Source organism: Dendrobates tinctorius, unplaced genomic scaffold (genome assembly GCF_039654945.1).
Source record: "Dendrobates tinctorius isolate UK_male_01 unplaced genomic scaffold, ASM3965494v1 ptg000145l, whole genome shotgun sequence".
NCBI lineage: Eukaryota > Metazoa > Chordata > Amphibia > Anura > Dendrobatidae > Dendrobates > Dendrobates tinctorius.
The window spans coordinates 634,708-653,671 of record NW_027361812.1 but is presented as its reverse complement, the minus strand read 5'-3'; positions in this window follow the sequence as shown (position 1 = coordinate 653,671).

Sequence of the window (18,964 nt, the reverse complement as noted above, 5' to 3'; positions counted from 1 at the left end):
CTTGGGGTTATTTATTTTTTTATCACTACTTAGAATTACAGACAAATTAAAAAAAGTGATCTGAGCCAATTATATGGAAAAAATACAATATTATTTAACATTTATTCTGAAGCTATATGAAATAATTCCGACTACAGCAATGGTCTGTGCCCATCACGGGTGATCCGTGTTACCGGGAAGAGAGGAGGAGACATTCCTACAAGGAGCTGACAATAGATACATCACATTATCTCACATATGAGGATACAGAATTATACAGGTTTGAAAATATCAAATAGAAAGATTTGCCTGTAAACAGGTAAAAAAGCAAAAACAGTAAATAAAGCAATGACTTGCGCTATTGTACCGGTAAGTTTTTATACATCTCATCCCAATCCAGCTAACCCCTATCCGTACAGTGGCAGCTGGTATTGGATGGTCTGCCATGGGTAACATAACTAGTTCTCCTATATTAGACCCATTGCCATGTTCGTCTTTATGACATCACAGAAGCGTTGTCCACGAGTCATGGAATGTTCCGCAAGAACGGTCAGTGCGAGGCAAGCAGAGATAGAGAGGAGAGCTGAACACTAACCCAGAGCGACTTGTAAATCACTTTTTACTTGTTTTGTTTATTTTTTTTACTTTTATTTCTTTTTTTTGGGAGTGTTTTCTACCATCCGCACACACTTTTGTGTGTGTGGAGGGGAAGGCAGCCTAATGGCTGCACCCGTAGCTGGAGGAAAGTTCCAACCACGGAGACGTCTCCCACATGCCAGGACATCCCTATACAGTCAGAGGCCTGAACACCACCAAAGGCCAACTGGCTTCACGGGGTATGTGATGGCAGTGCTTTATTATATCGTGTCAATTATTAAATGCCTGTTCAAAACACCAGAAAAGGCAAAGGACCGATATTCCAGACTGAAAAGTCCACCACCATATCCTACAATGCCCGAAATAGGCCGATTCGTACAACCTGCAGCAAACATCAGCGCAGAGCCAGAGGGTATGAAGGAACGCCTGATACTCACCAGAACAGTAGATGAGGAAGAGACAACAGCCACATTGCCCAGGAGCCCATCCCCATGCACCTGGATGGAGCTAACTCCCTCTCAAGCACGTATACTCCTCAGTATGCCTTACGACCATCAACCGCGTATTAAGGTGACTGCTAAACAAGGCTACAATCCTACACCACACCTGCCAGTCAGCTATACCACTGGAAAGATCATGCAAGTAATGCTGATGAGCCCACAGGATGTACAACGTGCCTACAAGAGAGATTTGGGTTTCCTTCCAAGTCCTAGGAAGATCATTCTCCCGAGAAGAGAATTCCGCGGCACTTTGATTTAGCCGGCGGAAAATGTAGTGGCGAGTTGCTTGCAGCAAGCACATACCATCTTCTGCACAGCTGCTTCTTAGACAGATTTTCCGGTTTTGACTATGGCTTGATCAATGGATCATGTTTCTATACTGCCGCCTGCCCTGACCTCTGCTTGTTTAAAGTTATGCATCTACACTGCCGCCTGCCCTGACCTTTGCTTGCTCAATGGATTATGTTTTTGAACTGCCGCCTGCCTGACCTCTGCTTGCTCAATGGATTGTTTCTGCACTGCCGCCTGCCTTCACCTCTGCTTGCTCAATGGATTATGTTTTTGAACTGCCGCCTACCCTGACCTCTGCTTGCTCAATGGATTATGTTTCTGCACTGCCGCCTGCCTTGACCTCTGCTTGCTCAGTGGATTATGTTTTTGAACTGCCGCCTGCCCTGACCTCTGCTTGCTCAATGGATTATGTTTTTGAACTGACGCCTGCCCTGACCTCTGCTTGCTCAATGGATTATGTTTCTGCACTGCCGCCTGCCTGACCTCTGCTTGCTCAATGGATTATGTTTTTGAACTGCCGCCTGCCCTGACCTCAGCTTGCTCAATGGATTATGTTTCTGCACTGCCGCCTGCCCTGACCTCAGCTTGCTCAATGGATTATGCTTCTGCACTGCCGCCTGCCCTGACCTCTGCTTGTTTCCGGTTATTAATCTGTGATACTAATAAAAATGTATATTATTCTGCACTATATGGACTGTGGGTCGTTTTTTTTCTTTGGTTTTATGGTTGTTTCCAGTTATGTTTTTGCACTGCTGCCTGCCCTGACCTCTGCTTGTTTCCGGTTATGTTTCTGCACTGCTGCCTGCCCTGACCTTTGCTTGTTTCTGACTACTCATTTGCCTGCTGATTTTGTACTTCTTCCTCAATGCCTGCACTTTTAAGACCCCAGTAGAGCTAATTTATATAAATCCTGCATCCTAACAATGAAGCCGGGTTATAGGGCTTCTGATCACAATGGTAGGATGATGCCTCAATGTGAAGAAGGGTAGCACCAGTTCTTCACCTAACAGTATGGAATGCTTATCTAAAAAAATGAAAAAGGAACAGTACAGTATAGACAAAGGTCCCATAAACTCAACAAGAACAAACCATTAAGAACTTTAAGCATAAACATGTGAGACAACAAACCAAGTGGCTCAGAATACCACATCCGACCCAACCAGCAGTTTTGTTGAAGGTATTTTCCTCTGATCTTTCGTTAAGAGGGTACAACATCTCAAATACATTAGACTGGTGTGGGTCTCCAACCATTTAGGAACCCTCAAATCAATAGTACAGGGGTCTTGAATCAGCCACAAAATTGCTTCAGGAAGAATTGGGTGGAGCACTGGTTTCATATGTACCCTGCCGCTCATGTCAAGGTCTATGAAAATAACCAAACACAAGGCTGAGTACTCAGATCTTATAGGAACCTCCCCAATAGTGAATGGCCATCTGTACATTCATAGTTCCCCAGGTCTGTAGACAGATGCGGGTTTCACGTCCGGGACCTCTGCCTATCAGACATTTATAGAATATTTTATGGATAACACATAAATGTATGGGAAAACTCCTCTTGTAAATAGTGCGCCTCAAGTTTCTTCTGCTGTTTGCAGTGGAATGTAGTCATCATAGCTAATATGAGGGAAGGATTCCTGAGAGGGGGTATACATCTACTATATCCATATTCTGTGGATATCTACCCTAATAAAGCTTATGGACGGTGAGTGCAGTGATGAGACCGACCCTTTATCAACATGTTCTGTCCCACAAACTAATGTAGTACACTGCACTGACCGCCGATAGACTTTATTCTCCAAAGACAATTTAAGTTTGTTATATGTATTAAAATACTTTTTTTCCCAGAATTATCTAAGAATTATCGACAAGGAAAATGGACTCAAGATAAAGCTTAGAAACATATATTTCTTTACAGCTCCTGATATAGGTATTGCGGTCTTTAAAAACAGTAGTCCCCAACTTCTGCCTCCTCAGCAAGTTATCCCCTAGCCATTGGTAGATCATAACTTGCTGATTACGGGTGTTTCACTGCCAGGACCCCCACCAATCCTAAGAACAGGGTGTCTGGAACAAGCGGCTGTTAAGAATGCGCAACAACACTTCTTTCATTATGGGACAATGATGGGGCTGATATGCTGATGATGGACTATGATGGGGCTGATGTGCTGATGATGGACTATGATGGGGCTGATGTGCTGATGATGGACTATGATGGGGTTGATGTGCTGATGATGGACTATGATGGGGCTGATGTGCTGATGATGAACTATGATTGGGATGATGAAGTCTGCAATAACAGAGCATAGCAGTACAACCCCTTAGCCTGGAGTGCCCTAACAAATAGCTGGGGAGGGTCCGAGCTCACAGTCAGACCTTAGAAGAAGAGTTAATAGTTTTGTTTCTTCTGTCTTAATGGACAAAAAAGGCTTACAGTATATACTCGCGTATAAGTCGAGATTTTCAGCCCATTTTTTGGGGCTGAAAGTCCCCCTCTCGGCTTATACGCGAGTCATATACCGGGGGTCGGCCAGGGAGGGGGAGCGGGGGGGGGGTGTCGGAGATCATACTCACCTCTCCTGGCATGTTTCTGCAGCCCCCCGTGCTTATTCCATCTTCTCGGCGCTGTTCTTCCTGCTTTCAGCGGTCACGTGGTACGCTCATTACCCTCATTAATATGCACATATGTAATGAGCGGCACCACGTGACCGCAGAAAGCAGGAAGAACAGCACTGAGAAGATGGAACAAGCACGGGGGGCTGCAGAGACATGCCAGGAGAGGTGAGTATAACGGGGGGAGCCATATTCACCTGTGCCCCATTCCACCGCTGCGCATCGCTCTGCTGTCTTGCTTCCTCTGGCAGTGACGTTAAGGTCAGAGGGTGCCATGACGTAGTTAGCAGGCGCCCTCTGCCTGAACAGTCACTGCAGAGCCAGCAACGCTGAGGAGCAGCAGCTGCAGCAGTGACAAGGTGAATATATAGTTTTTTTTTTCATTTTTTTAATTGAGGCTGCGGCAGCAGCATTGTAAGGGGCCACTAATCACTGTGCAGCAATACAAGGGGCCACTCATCACTGTGCAGCATTATAAGGGGCCACTCATCACTGTGCAGCATTATAAGGGGCCACTCATCACTGTGCAGCATTATAAGGGGCCACTCATCACTGTGCAGCATTATAAGGGGCCACTCATCACCTTGCAGCATTATAAGGGGCCACTCATCACCGTGCAGCATAATAAGGGGCCACTAATCACCGTGCAGCATAATAAGGAGCCACTAATCACTGCAGCATTTCAAGGGGCCACTAATCACTGTGCAGCATTATAAGGGGCCACTCATCACTGTGCAGCATTACAAGGGGCCACTCATCACTGTGCAGCATTACAAGGGGCCACTAATAACTGTGCAGCATTACAAGGGGCCACTAATCACTGTGCAGCATTACAAGGGGCCACTAATCACTGTGCAGCATTACAAGGGGCCACTAATCACTGTGCAGCATTATATGGGGCCAGTAATCACTGTGCAGCATTATATAGGGCCAGTAATCACTGTGCAGCATTATATGGGGCCACTCATCACTGTGCTGCATTATAAGAGGCCACTCATCACTGTGCAGCATTATAAGGGGGCCTCTCATCACTGTGCAGCATTATACGGGGCCACTAATCACTGTGCAGCATTACAAAGGGCCACTAATCACCGTGCAGCATAAGGGGCCACTAATCACTGCATTTCAAGGGGCCACTAATCACTGTGCAGCATTATAAGTGGCCACTAATCACCGTGCAGCATTGTAAGGGGCCACTAATCAATGTGCAGCATTATAAGGGGCCACTAATCACTGTGCAGCATTATAAGGGGCCACTAATCACTGTGCAGCATTATAAGGGGCCACTAATCATTGTGCAGCATTATAAGGGTCCACTCTCCATGCAGCATTATAAGGGGCCACCAATCACTGTGCAGCATTATATGGGGCATATGTTATTATGGACCATGTTATAGGGCTACCATTATTCACTGTGCAGCATTATTAGGCATATTTTTGTATGGAGCATCTTATGGAACCCATCATGAACTTTATGGAGCATTATATGGGGCCATCATGAACTTTATGGAGCATCTTATGGGGCCCATTTTATTTTTGAAATTTACCAGTAGCTTCGGCATTTTCCACCCTAGGTTTATAGGCGAGTCAATAAGTTTTCCCAGTTTTTTGTGACAAAATTAGGGTGGTCGGCTTATACATGGGTCGGCTTATACACGAGTATATACGGACTTCTAAAGAAAATTGCCCCCAAGTTATTTTGAGCGACCCCGCCTGCTGTACCATCCTTGTGATTTACGAGAACGTTTCTCACTTCCTGCTAGGACAGCGGAAACCCAAGGAGTAAAGAGAGAAGGTCCTTATGGCTGCATGGAGTAATGCTGGAAATCTCTAAGTCTGCGGGGACAACAGAGACTTTAGAAGAAGGCAAACCAAGGTTTAGTGCTAGCACTAGTGTGAGAGAAGGTTTATACTACAGGACAGAAGTGCTGTAACAGGAAAGAACCTAACAAATAAAAAAGATTGTAGACAAACCAGATTTTGCTATCTATTCATGTCATTGCCTTCCATATTACAGAGAAATTTCCCTAAATCCGGTATCTGATAATCCACAATGATGTATATTCAGGGTCGAACTGGGGTGTCTGGGGCCCACCAGGGGAATGGACTCTAGGGCCCCATCCTACAGCTATATGCTAATATCTGTCAGTCGTTATCCCCATTATAGTGGAGCATCGGCTGTAAAACACAGGCGGCTCCTGTACATCTACTGTGCATCCCCATAACTGGGATGTATAATTACGGTAGTTTACATTAATGTGGTTCTTTGGTTAAAACAATTTATCACCGATCCATGGGCTCTATAGGATAGCTGATCGCATACGTCCGACCATTAGAAACTGCACCGACCGGAAGAATGAGAAAGTTTTATCGTTGATAGGACACTTATCCCCATTTTAAAATGGAGCAGCAGGTTAGATATCTGACCGAAGCTTCATTCATTCTCTTTGGAGCTTCTATAAAAATACAAGTGCAGCCACTGAGGGAATGAATGGATCAGTGGTCAAGTCGGACATGCCACTCCAGTCTAATGGGGATAAAAAGTTCCACATTTTGCTGAATGGGTCCAAGTAGTTAGACCCCCCCAATCAATACGTTATCACTTGTCCTGTGAATAGGAGATTACGTTTTTCCACAGGAAACCCCTGTAAGTGCATCTCTGCCGCTGTTTACAAAGTATTTAATCTCTAATGGAAATAAAGAATATTCTCCTAATTAATATCAGAGAAGACTAATGACCGTCAAACACAACACAATCCACTGTACCAAGACCAATAATACCACATACAGGGGAGAAATACCACCACACCATGACCAGACCACATAGTACCCGCATCATATCACATAAAAGGCACAAATACAACCACACCATGACCAGACCACATATTACCACCACATAGTGACCGAATAATATGACATATTACCAGCATATAGGGACCAAATAATAATTCATACACGGAGAAATACTTCCACACTGTGAACAGTCCACAAATTACCACCACTTATTGATGGAATACTACAGTACTGATTATGAATACAAACCACAATAATAACAACACTGTTATTACCACCAGTGACATTATACACAGTACCTCTGTATATAGTGTCAGTGTACAGGTAATATAGTGATTACCAGTGACATTATACACAGGAGCTCAGTGATCACTGGCAACATTATTGTCAAGGTTTGCTCAGCTTGTGGGATTAGGTAGTTCAGAGGTTAATGTGGATGGCCTCACTCTGAGATTCTGGGAGGCTTTTTAAAGCCTCATTGTGGGCTCATTCCTCATCGTTTATACTCAGACCCTTGGCCGAGTGTGTGTGACCCTGGTGTGCTTTGTGACTGTAATACTTTATGCTTGTTTGGTTTTGATCTGGTTCTGTCCCTGTTACGAGTTCTGCCTGTCCCTCTTGTACTGCGTTGCTATCTCTGTGTATGACTCATTGCCTATGACCTGACTATTCTCTGATTGCCCCTCTTGTACTGTGCAGCTATCTCCATGTATGACTCATTGCTTACGTTCTGACTACTCTCTGCTCGCCCCTCTGGTATCGCGCCGCCCTCTCCATGTATGACCGCCCGTTTGTCTGACCTGAGTTCCCCTCGCCTCTACTCCAGGATTCCTGTAGTAGAGTCCTACAATCATCTTCAGAAGTGGGACACTAAGCCCCGCCCCCTGTGGTCACATGATCGTAGGTCCTTGTACTTCTTACTACCTTCAGCATCGCAGGTCCCGTCTGCCTCAACTTTCCCTGCAGTATCGGACCCCGGGCCCTCCCGCAGTAGGGGTGAGTCACAATGCTCAGCCATGGCAGTTCGCCGACGCTGACAGGATCCTGATATTTATACACAGAAGATCTGCATACAGTGTCAGTGTAATACAGTGACCACCAGTGAAATTATACACAGGAGCTTTTGGAAGTGCATTGAGCAGCAGGGTGGTTTGCTGGTGAAGGGAAAAAAAATCTCTTTAAATCTTCTGCCTGAGCGAGTGTAAGCGAGCTGAGTGTGACCTGAGCGTCAGTGCGAACGGTGGTAAGTGTGTGACTTGTGATTCAGTGACTTTGGATTCAGGGAGTTTGCAAAGGAGGTATTACTGAATTGCTGTTATATTTTATTAATACTTTTTATTTATTTTTACTTAGCTTTTCTGTCTGGTGCAATCCCCATTAGGAATGTGCTCCACTATTGCCAATGCCATCCAGTGTACGTCTTGACGCATGTACGCAATCCTTGACCAGCCAGTCGAGGGTGCATACTGCTGTGCGAGATGTGAGCACATTGTGCATTTGGAAGCCCAGATACTGGATTTAAATGTGCAGCTGGCAACACTGAGATCAATAGACAATATGGAAAGGAGACTTCTACTCACTGAGCAGACGCTCAATGAGATAGATGGGGGGGGATGCTAGGTTGGAGCTGCAGGACAGTGAAGCAGTAAGATGGGTGACAGTTAGAAGGTGGGGTAGACAGAAGAGTGCCAGGGAGGCTAGTCCTGATCTGGCACAACCCAATAAGTTTGCCAAGTTGGCAGATGAGGGGAGTGTCAGTGCAGGGGTAGCACTGCTGCAGCAAGGCATGTCCTCTGAAAGCCAGAGGAGTATATGCTCCAGTAAGGGGAGAAATAGGAGAGCAGGGCAGGCCAGACAGGTGCTGGTAGTGGGGGACTCAATTATTAGGGGAACAGATAGGGCAATCTGTCACAAAGAAAGGGATCGTCGAACGGTGTGCTGCCTATCTGGCCCGCAAGTCTGACACATCGCTGACCGGGTTGACAGATTACTGGGAGGGGCTGGTGAGGATCCAGCGGTCATGGTGCACATTGGTACAAATGACACAGAGGTAGGTGGAAGGTCCTTAAAGATGATTTCAGGGAATTAGGCTGCAATCTTAAGGCAAGGACCTCCAAGGTGGTATTTTTGGAAATATTTCCTGTACCACGTGCCACGCCAGAGAGGAGATTAGGGAAGTTAATAAGTGGTTCAAGAATTAGTGTAGGAAGGAGGGGTTTGGGTTCCTGGAGAACTGGGCCGACTTCTCAGTTGGCTACAGGTTCTACGCTAGGGACGGGCTGCACCTCAATGGGGAGGGTGCAGCTGTGCTGGGGAAAAAAATGGCTAGAAGGGTGGAGGAGTGTTTAAACTTGGAACTAGGGGAGGGTATTCATTTTATAAGAGGGGAAGACTGTGTAGATAGAGACCTGGGCACAAATAATGAAATTGGAGGTGGTAGTGGCATGGGGGGTGAGGTTAGAACAGTTAATAATTTAAGAAATAGAGGTACAGACATACATAAAGTGCATGTATACAAATGCCAGAAGCCTCGCCAACAAAATGGAGGACTTAGAATTAATTTTGTTGGAAGATAAGGTATATTGCACCCCCTCATAGGGTATAAGGCTGCCCCCTCATAGGGTATAATGCTTCTCCCCCCTCATAGGGTATAATGCACCCCCTCATAGGGTATAATGCTGCCCCCTCATAGGGTATAACACTAGATAGATAGATAGATATGTGATAATTAGATGTATAGATAGATAATAGATAGATAGATCTATGGATAGACAGATAGAAATAAAGATATAAAGATAATAGATAGTGAAAGATATAGGTAGCTATAGAGATAGATAGATAGACCTAGATAGATATAGATAGATAAATAGATAGATAGGGGATAAATAGATATATGGATAGATAGATAGATAGATATAAAGATAATAGATAGTGATAGCTATAGATAGGTATATAGATAGATAGATAGATAGGGGATAAATAGATAGATCTATGGATACATGATATATAGATGGATAGATATAAAGATAATAGATAGAGATAGATATAGATAGGTATAGAGATAGATGGATATAGACTATTTATATCTATCTATATCTACCTCTATATCTACAGTATCTATCTATCTATCTATATCTATCTCTATATCTAAGATAGAGACAGATAGATATAGAGATAGAGATATAGATATACAGATAGAAATAGATAGATATAGAGATATATAGATATAGAGACAGATAGATATAGAGATAGATATAGATAGATATAGAGATATATAAAAAACAAACCACAATACTCACCTCTCCTCCTGCTCCCACGCTGATGACGGCTTCAGTGTCAGCAGCTGACCCGTCTGCCAGACACACAGCGGGTGCGCGATGAAGTGACGTCATCGCGCATCGGCTGTGAGTCAGGAGCAGAGGGGACTGATGGGAGAGAGATGCTCTCTATTCCACTGAAATTGAGCGCAGCGCCGGCTGCCTAGGTTGGGGAGCGGGGCCCCGGGGTGAGTGGAGGCCGAGAGTGAATGAATATTCATTTCTCTTTAGTAGTGGGGACAGTGGCTCCTGCCTCCTGACACCCGCTGCTGCTCCGCTGGCAGGGCCCCCATAGCAGCTGTGTGGCACTGGCTGGGGGCCCCTGGAGCAGTGGGGGCCCTAGGCAACTGCTGTCCCTGTATACCAGTAGAGGTACCAGGGCCCACCAGATGCCAGGGCCCACCGGAGAATCAGTCAGACGCTACCTGTCTGTATATATAATGTCAGTGTACAAGTAATAGAATGATCACTGGAGACATACACAGGAGTTCTGTATATAGTGTATAGTGTACAGGTAATACAGTGACTCACCAGTAACATTATACACAGGAGCTCTGCATATAGTCAGCGTACAGGTAATACAAGGATCACCAGTGACATTATACACAGGAGCTCTGTATATACTATATAATGTAAGTGTCCAGGTAAATCACTGACTTACCAGTGACCTCTGTATTTGTAGCGATTCATCTTCGCTTTTCTTCCTCTTCCAGCCAGGACACGTTTGCTGCAGAAAATAACACACTATACTTGATCACTTCTAGACCACATTCCCCACTTTCCCCCCCGACTTCTACACTTTATGTGTAAAGGTCAGCCAGGGCAGTAGTCGTGGCTGAGTATTTCGGGTTCGGGCATTGTATACCCTGACCTCCCTCTACAGGAAAACGGTACCTCTTCTCTTGCATGGTACGGTGAATACTCACCGTGCCGTCAGCGTCCCCTTTGCTACGCCGACTTGATGCTGATCCTTGATCTCAATGAATAGAGACACAGTCCAGGGCAACTCTTAACTGAGCAAATTTATTTTCTTCAGGACACAGCACATCCACATAGTTTCCAGCATTTTCATCACAGTAAAGACAGCACATTACTTCATCTTTCCCTTCACTGTTCCTTGCAGTGTTTCCGTTTGACGAAGCGTCTCAGATGGCTCCTCAGTGTCCTCCCTGTATAGCGTCACCATGGTGAAGCGCTCTCCAGCATGTTTCGCCCCGGACATCAGAGATTCAGCCCACGTAGCTTTCCACCACATTCTGGAGTGACCTGCCCGTACCCTTTTACGGTAACCTTCAATCTTCCTCTGTTTACTTACACTCTTTTCCACTTTATTGCTGATTCTGCAGTACCGTGTTCTTCTCTAGATGGCTGGGCATCAGCTTTAACATCACGGGGTAGTTAGGCAGCTCAGGCATATAGCCCACCCGAGCACAAAGGGGTCAGGCCTCTGACTGCCTGAAACTGGAAGACCATCCTGGCTTATTCTCCAGCTATCCCCTCCTACAGTTAACTCCTATATGTCCTACAGCTACATCTACTGTGCAATGAGCTCAGTGCCCCATCTAGTGACCATAGCCCAGACTGCACTGTCCCTACCAAGTACAAGGTGCAGAAACATAGCTTATGCTATATAAATAATACAGCAACATGAAATATACGATAATGCGCAACAATGGTATAACATATATATATAAATATATATACAAGTACAACAGCAACATGGGGGTTTAAAGGGGTAAGACTCTCAACCCCTTACACATGTCTACATATTGATATTAGTCATGTATTATACTACAGCACAGGCACCATTTTGATGAATGCAAACCTTTTTTTTGTAACCCCACAAACACCCGGAGCACCAGAATCTCAATAACTGAAATTTACAAATACAGATTACACAACAACCACAAGATGCATTTCATCACCCAGGTCACCTCATTTTAATCAGTATAACAGCGTAGACCTGACACTGTCTGTACTTTACTGTTCACAATCCTGCTGACAGGATCCCTTTAAATCTAAATTTTAATAAGTTTGTTCTTTTCTGCGCTAAACGTCCCCCAAACCCTGAGGACGGCGAGTATACCTTGGTTGTGTTTTGCTGTATGTGTATACAAAAGTAAAAGAAGAGCACCTATCAGGGGCTCAGAAAAGCTGGGTGGCATGTGTGCTAGTGTGTGACCCAGCGCAGGTGTCTCACTGGCCTATCAAAACAGTGACCGATAGCAGCAAACAGTGTGATGTGGATGTGAGAACTGTCTGCGGGGTGCGCTTAGGTGAGTGGACAAAAGAATATGGGAGGTTCACCTTTATAGTAACATCCCAGGGCAGGTGTGTCGTGAGCAAGTGGTGTTCAAGAAATATTGGTGGCAGTGGTTGTGACTTATCCTGACACACAATGTACAGGGAAATGGGAAAATTGTGAAAAAAAACGCAATTTTGACCTTAATTATGTTTACGGCGTACATTATGTGGTAAAAATGACCATGTAATATGATTCTCCTCATCAGTATGATTACAGAGATACTAAACGTGCCCAGATTTTTAAATTATTTTAGTGGTAGAAAAAAAATCAAGACTTTGAAATAAAAAATATGTTGGAGTTTGTGTTGCCATTTTCCGAGACCCGTAGTTTTACTTTTTCGTTCAATAGAGCTATGAGAGGGATTATTTTTTTATAAGGCGAGACGTTATTATGGATATTACTTTGGGATAGATATGACATTTTAGTTGCTTGTTACGTATTTTAAGTGGTATTGCAGCGACCAAAAAATACCGCAATGTTGGCGTTTTTAAATTTTTTGTGTTTACCAATTGGGTTAATTATTTTTATATTTTGATAGCTCGGACTTTGCTGGATGTGGCGATATCACTTGACATTTTTTTTTATGTTCATTTTCAATGGAGGAAAATTGAACTTTTATGAGTTTTTTTTCAGATTTGTTTAAATCTTTTTTTGTTGTTTTACTTTTCTTTTCACTTCATTTATCGCTCCCTAAGGCCCCTTTCACACTTCAGTTTTTTGCAATCAGTCACAATCCGTCAGGTTTTGACAAAAACGGATCCTCAGTTTTTTTTTGAGGATCCGTTTTTTCCCCATTGACTTGCATTAATGGCGGATTGTGACGGATGGCTGTCCGTTTCATCAGTTTTTTTTTTGAGGATCCGCCAAAAGTTGCTGTCCGTCACCATCCTCAAAGATTTCAAAACGGAGCTTGCAACAAAACTCTCTCTCTCTCTCTCTCCTTCCCGACCAGCGTTTCCTTTAAATTTCCTCATTTTCAGGATCCTGTGCCATCCGTTCACATCAGTTCAGAACGGATCCGCTTGTCTGCCTTTTTGGCGGATTTGAACTGATGCAAAAAACTGAAGTGTGAAAGAGGCCTAAGCTGTACTACATACAGGGGCTAATGGTGCAGCAGAAGTGTGAACTTTTTGATGCTTTTGTTTAATATTTTCCACTATAGTATATGGAGAGCATAAAAAACGCATGCAAAATTCCAATGAAGTCTCCAATTGTGGAACTGAAGCATTCCTCTACTAAAAAAAATGCATTCGAAAAAACTGCCACAAAAAAATACAATAAAAAGTTTTGATTGCTTTAGTGCGAATACCTATGGAAACAATGCAGCACTTCTGCACGTGTGAACATGGCCCAGGAGAGACTCTGGACAATTTGTACGTTCTACACCAGGTTCACACTTGGGGTTATTTATTTTTTTATCACTACTTAGAATTACAGACAAATTAAAAAAAGTGATCTGAGCCAATTATATGGAAAAAATACAATATTATTTAACATTTATTCTGAAGCTATATGAAATAATTCTGACTACAGCAATGGTCTGTGCCCATCACGGGTGATCCGTGTTACCGGGAAGAGAGGAGGAGACATTCCTGGAAGAAGCTGACAATAGATACATCACATTATCTCACGTATGAGGATACAGAATTATACAGGTTTGAAAATATCAAATAGAAAGATTTGCCTGTAAACAGGTAAAAAAGCAAAAACAGTAAATAAAGCAATGACTTGCGCTATTGTACCGGTAAGTTTTTATACATCTCATCCCAATCCAGCTAACCCCTATCCGTACAGTGGCAGCTGGTATTGGATGGTCTGCCATGGGTAACATAACTAGTTCTCCTATATTAGACCCATTGCCATGTTCGTCTTTATGACATCACAGAAGCGTTGTCCACGAGTCATGGAATGTTCCGCAAGAACGGTCAGTGCGAGGCAAGCAGAGATAGAGAGGAGAGCTGAACACTAACCCAGAGCGACTTGTAAATCACTTTTTACTTGTTTTGTTTATTTTTTTTACTTTTATTTCTTTTTTTTGGGAGTGTTTTCTACCATCCGCACACACTTTTGTGTGTGTGGAGGGGAAGGCAGCCTAATGGCTGCACCCGTAGCTGGAGGAAAGTTCCAACCACGGAGACGTCTCCCACATGCCAGGACATCCCTATACAGTCAGAGGCCTGAACACCACCAAAGGCCAACTGGCTTCACGGGGTATGTGATGGCAGTGCTTTATTATATCGTGTCAATTATTAAATGCCTGTTCAAAACACCAGAAAAGGCAAAGGACCGATATTCCAGACTGAAAAGTCCACCACCATATCCTACAATGCCCGAAATAGGCCGATTCGTACAACCTGCAGCAAACATCAGCGCAGAGCCAGAGGGTATGAAGGAACGCCTGATACTCACCAGAACAGTAGATGAGGAAGAGACAACAGCCACATTGCCCAGGAGCCCATCCCCATGCACCTGGATGGAGCTAACTCCCTCTCAAGCACGTATACTCCTCAGTATGCCTTACGACCATCAACCGCGTATTAAGGTGACTGCTAAACAAGGCTACAATCCTACACCACACCTGCCAGTCAGCTATACCACTGGAAAGATCATGCAAGTAATGCTGATGAGCCCACAGGATGTACAACGTGCCTACAAGAGAGATTTGGGTTTCCTTCCAAGTCCTAGGAAGATCATTCTCCCGAGAAGAGAATTCCGCGGCACTTTGATTTAGCCGGCGGAAAATGTAGTGGCGAGTTGCTTGCAGCAAGCACATACCATCTTCTGCACAGCTGCTTCTTAGACAGATTTTCCGGTTTTGACTATGGCTTGATCAATGGATCATGTTTCTATACTGCCGCCTGCCCTGACCTCTGCTTGTTTAAAGTTATGCATCTACACTGCCGCCTGCCCTGACCTTTGCTTGCTCAATGGATTATGTTTTTGAACTGCCGCCTGCCTGACCTCTGCTTGCTCAATGGATTGTTTCTGCACTGCCGCCTGCCTTGACCTCTGCTTGCTCAATGGATTATGTTTTTGAACTGCCGCCTACCCTGACCTCTGCTTGCTCAATGGATTATGTTTCTGCACTGCTGCCTGCCTTGACCTCTGCTTGCTCAGTGGATTATGTTTTTGAACTGCCGCCTGCCCTGACCTCTGCTTGCTCAATGGATTATGTTTTTGAACTGACGCCTGCCCTGACCTCTGCTTGCTCAATGGATTATGTTTCTGCACTGCCGCCTGCCTGACCTCTGCTTGCTCAATGGATTATGTTTTTGAACTGCCGCCTGCCCTGACCTCAGCTTGCTCAATGGATTATGTTTCTGCACTGCCGCCTGCCCTGACCTCAGCTTGCTCAATGGATTATGCTTCTGCACTGCCGCCTGCCCTGACCTCTGGTTGTTTCCGGTTATTAATCTGTGATACTAATAAAAATGTATATTATTCTGCACTATATGGACTGTGGGTCGTTTTTTTTCTTTGGTTTTATGGTTGTTTCCGGTTATGTTTTTGCACTGCTGCCTGCCCTGACCTCTGCTTGTTTCCGGTTATGTTTCTGCACTGCTGCCTGCCCTGACCTTTGCTTGTTTCTGACTACTCATTTGCCTGCTGATTTTGTACTTCTTCCTCAATGCCTGCACTTTTAAGACCCCAGTAGAGCTAATTTATATAAATCCTGCATCCTAACAATGAAGCCGGGTTATAGGGCTTCTGATCACAATGGTAGGATGATGCCTCAATGTGAAGAAGGGTAGCACCAGTTCTTCACCTAACAGTATGGAATGCTTATCTAAAAAAATGAAAAAGGAACAGTACAGTATAGACAAAGGTCCCATAAACTCAACAAGAACAAACCATTAAGAACTTTAAGCATAAACATATGAGACAACAAACCAAGTGGCTCAGAATACCACATCCGACCCAACCAGCAGTTTTGTTGAAGGTATTTTCCTCTGATCTTTCGTTAAGAGGGTACAACATCTCAAATACATTAGACTGGTGTGGGTCTCCAACCATTTAGGAACCCTCAAATCAATAATACAGGGGTCTTGAATCAGCCACAAAATTGCTTCAGGAAGAATTGGGTGGAGCACTGGTTTCATATGTACCCTGCCGCTCATGTCAAGGTCTATGAAAATAACCAAACACAAGGCTGAGTTCTCAGATCTTATAGGAACCTCCCCAATAGTGAATGGCCATCTGTATATTCATAGTTCCCCAGGTCTGTAGACAGATGCGGGTTTCACGTCCGGGACCTCTGCCTATCAGACATTTATAGAATATTTTATGGATAACACATAAATGTATGGGAAAACTCCTCTTGTAAATAGTGCGCCTCAAGTTTCTTCTGCTGTTTGCAGTGGAATGTAGTCATCATAGCTAATATGAGGGAAGGATTCCTGAGAGGGGGTATACATCTACTATATCCATATTCTGTGGATATCTACCCTAATAAAGCTTATGGACGGTGAGTGCAGTGATGAGACCGACCCTTTATCAACATGTTCTGTCCCACAAACTAATGTAGTACACTGCACTGACCGCCGATAGACTTTATTCTCCAAAGACAATTTAAGTTTGTTATATGTATTAAAATACTTTTTTTCCCAGAATTATCTAAGAATTATCGACAAGGAAAATGGACTCAAGATAAAGCTTAGAAACATATATTTCTTTACAGCTCCTGATATAGGTATTGCGGTCTTTAAAAACAGTAGTCCCCAACTTCTGCCTCCTCAGCAAGTTATCCCCTAGCCATTGGTAGATCATAACTTGCTGATTACGGGTGTTTCACTGCCAGGACCCCCACCAATCCTAAGAACAGGGTGTCTGGAACAAGCGGCTGTTAAGAATGCGCAACAACACTTCTTTCATTATGGGACAATGATGGGGCTGATATGCTGATGATGGACTATGATGGGGCTGATGTGCTGATGATGGACTATGATGGGGCTGATGTGCTGATGATGGACTATGATGGGGTTGATGTGCTGATGATGGACTATGATGGGGCTGATGTGCTGATGATGAACTATGATTGGGATGATGAAGTCTGCAATAACAGAGCATAGCAGTACAACCCCTTAGCCTGGAGTGCCCTAACAAATAGCTGGGGAGGGTCCGAGCTCACAGTCAGACCTTAGAAGAAGAGTTAATAGTTTTGTTTCTTCTGTCTTAAAGGACAAAAAAGGCTTACAGTATATACTCGCGTATAAGTCGAGATTTTCAGCCCATTTTTTGGGGCTGAAAGTCCCCCTCTCGGCTTATACGCGAGTCATATACCGGGGGTCGGCCAGGGAGGGGGAGCGGGGGGTGTCGGAGATCATACTCACCTCTCCTGGCATGTTTCTGCAGCCCCCCGTGCTTATTCCATCTTCTCGGCGCTGTTCTTCCTGCTTTCAGCGGTCACGTGGTACGCTCATTACCCTCATTAATATGCACATATGTAATGAGCGGCACCACGTGACCGCAGAAAGCAGGAAGAACAGCACTGAGAAGATGGAACAAGCACGGGGGGCTGCAGAGACATGCCAGGAGAGGTGAGTATAACGGGGGGAGCCATATTCACCTGTGCCCCATTCCACCGCTGCGCATCGCTCTGCTGTCTTGCTTCCTCTGGCAGTGACGTTAAGGTCAGAGGGTGCCATGACGTAGTTAGCAGGCGCCCTCTGCCTGAACAGTCACTGCAGAGCCAGCAACGCTGAGGAGCAGCAGCTGCAGCAGTGACAAGGTGAGTATATAGTTTTTTTTTTCATTTTTTTAATTGAGGCTGCGGCAGCAGCATTGTAAGGGGCCACTAATCACTGTGCAGCAATACAAGGGGCCACTCATCACTGTGCAGCATTATAAGGGGCCACTCATCACTGTGCAGCATTATAAGGGGCCACTCATCACTGTGCAGCATTATAAGGGGCCACTCATCACTGTGCAGCATTATAAGGGGCCACTCATCACCTTGCAGCATTATAAGGGGCCACTCATCACCGTGCAGCATAATAAGGGGCCACTAATCACCGTGCAGCATAATAAGGAGCCACTAATCACTGCAGCATTTCAAGGGGCCACTAATCACTGTGCAGCAATATAAGGGGCCACTCATCACTGTGCAGCATTACAAGGGGCCACTCATCACTGTGCAGCATTACAAGGGGCCACTAATAACTGTGCAGCATTACAAGGGGCCACTAATCACTGTGCAGCATTACAAGGGGCCACTAATCACTGTGCAGCATTACAAGGGGCCACTAATCACTGTGCAGCATTATATGGGGCCAGTAATCACTGTGCAGCATTATATGGGGCCAGTAATCACTGTGCAGCATTATATGGGGCCACTCATCACTGTGCTGCATTATAAGAGGCCACTCATTACTGTGCAGCATTATAAGGGGGCCTCTCATTACTGTGCAGCATTATACGGGGCCACTAATCACTGTGCAGCATTACAAAGGGCCACTAATCACCGTGCAGCATAAGGGGCCACTAATCACTGCAGCATTTCAAGGGGCCACTAATCACTGTGCAGCATTATAAGTGGCCACTAATCACCGTGCAGCATTGTAAGGGGCCACTAA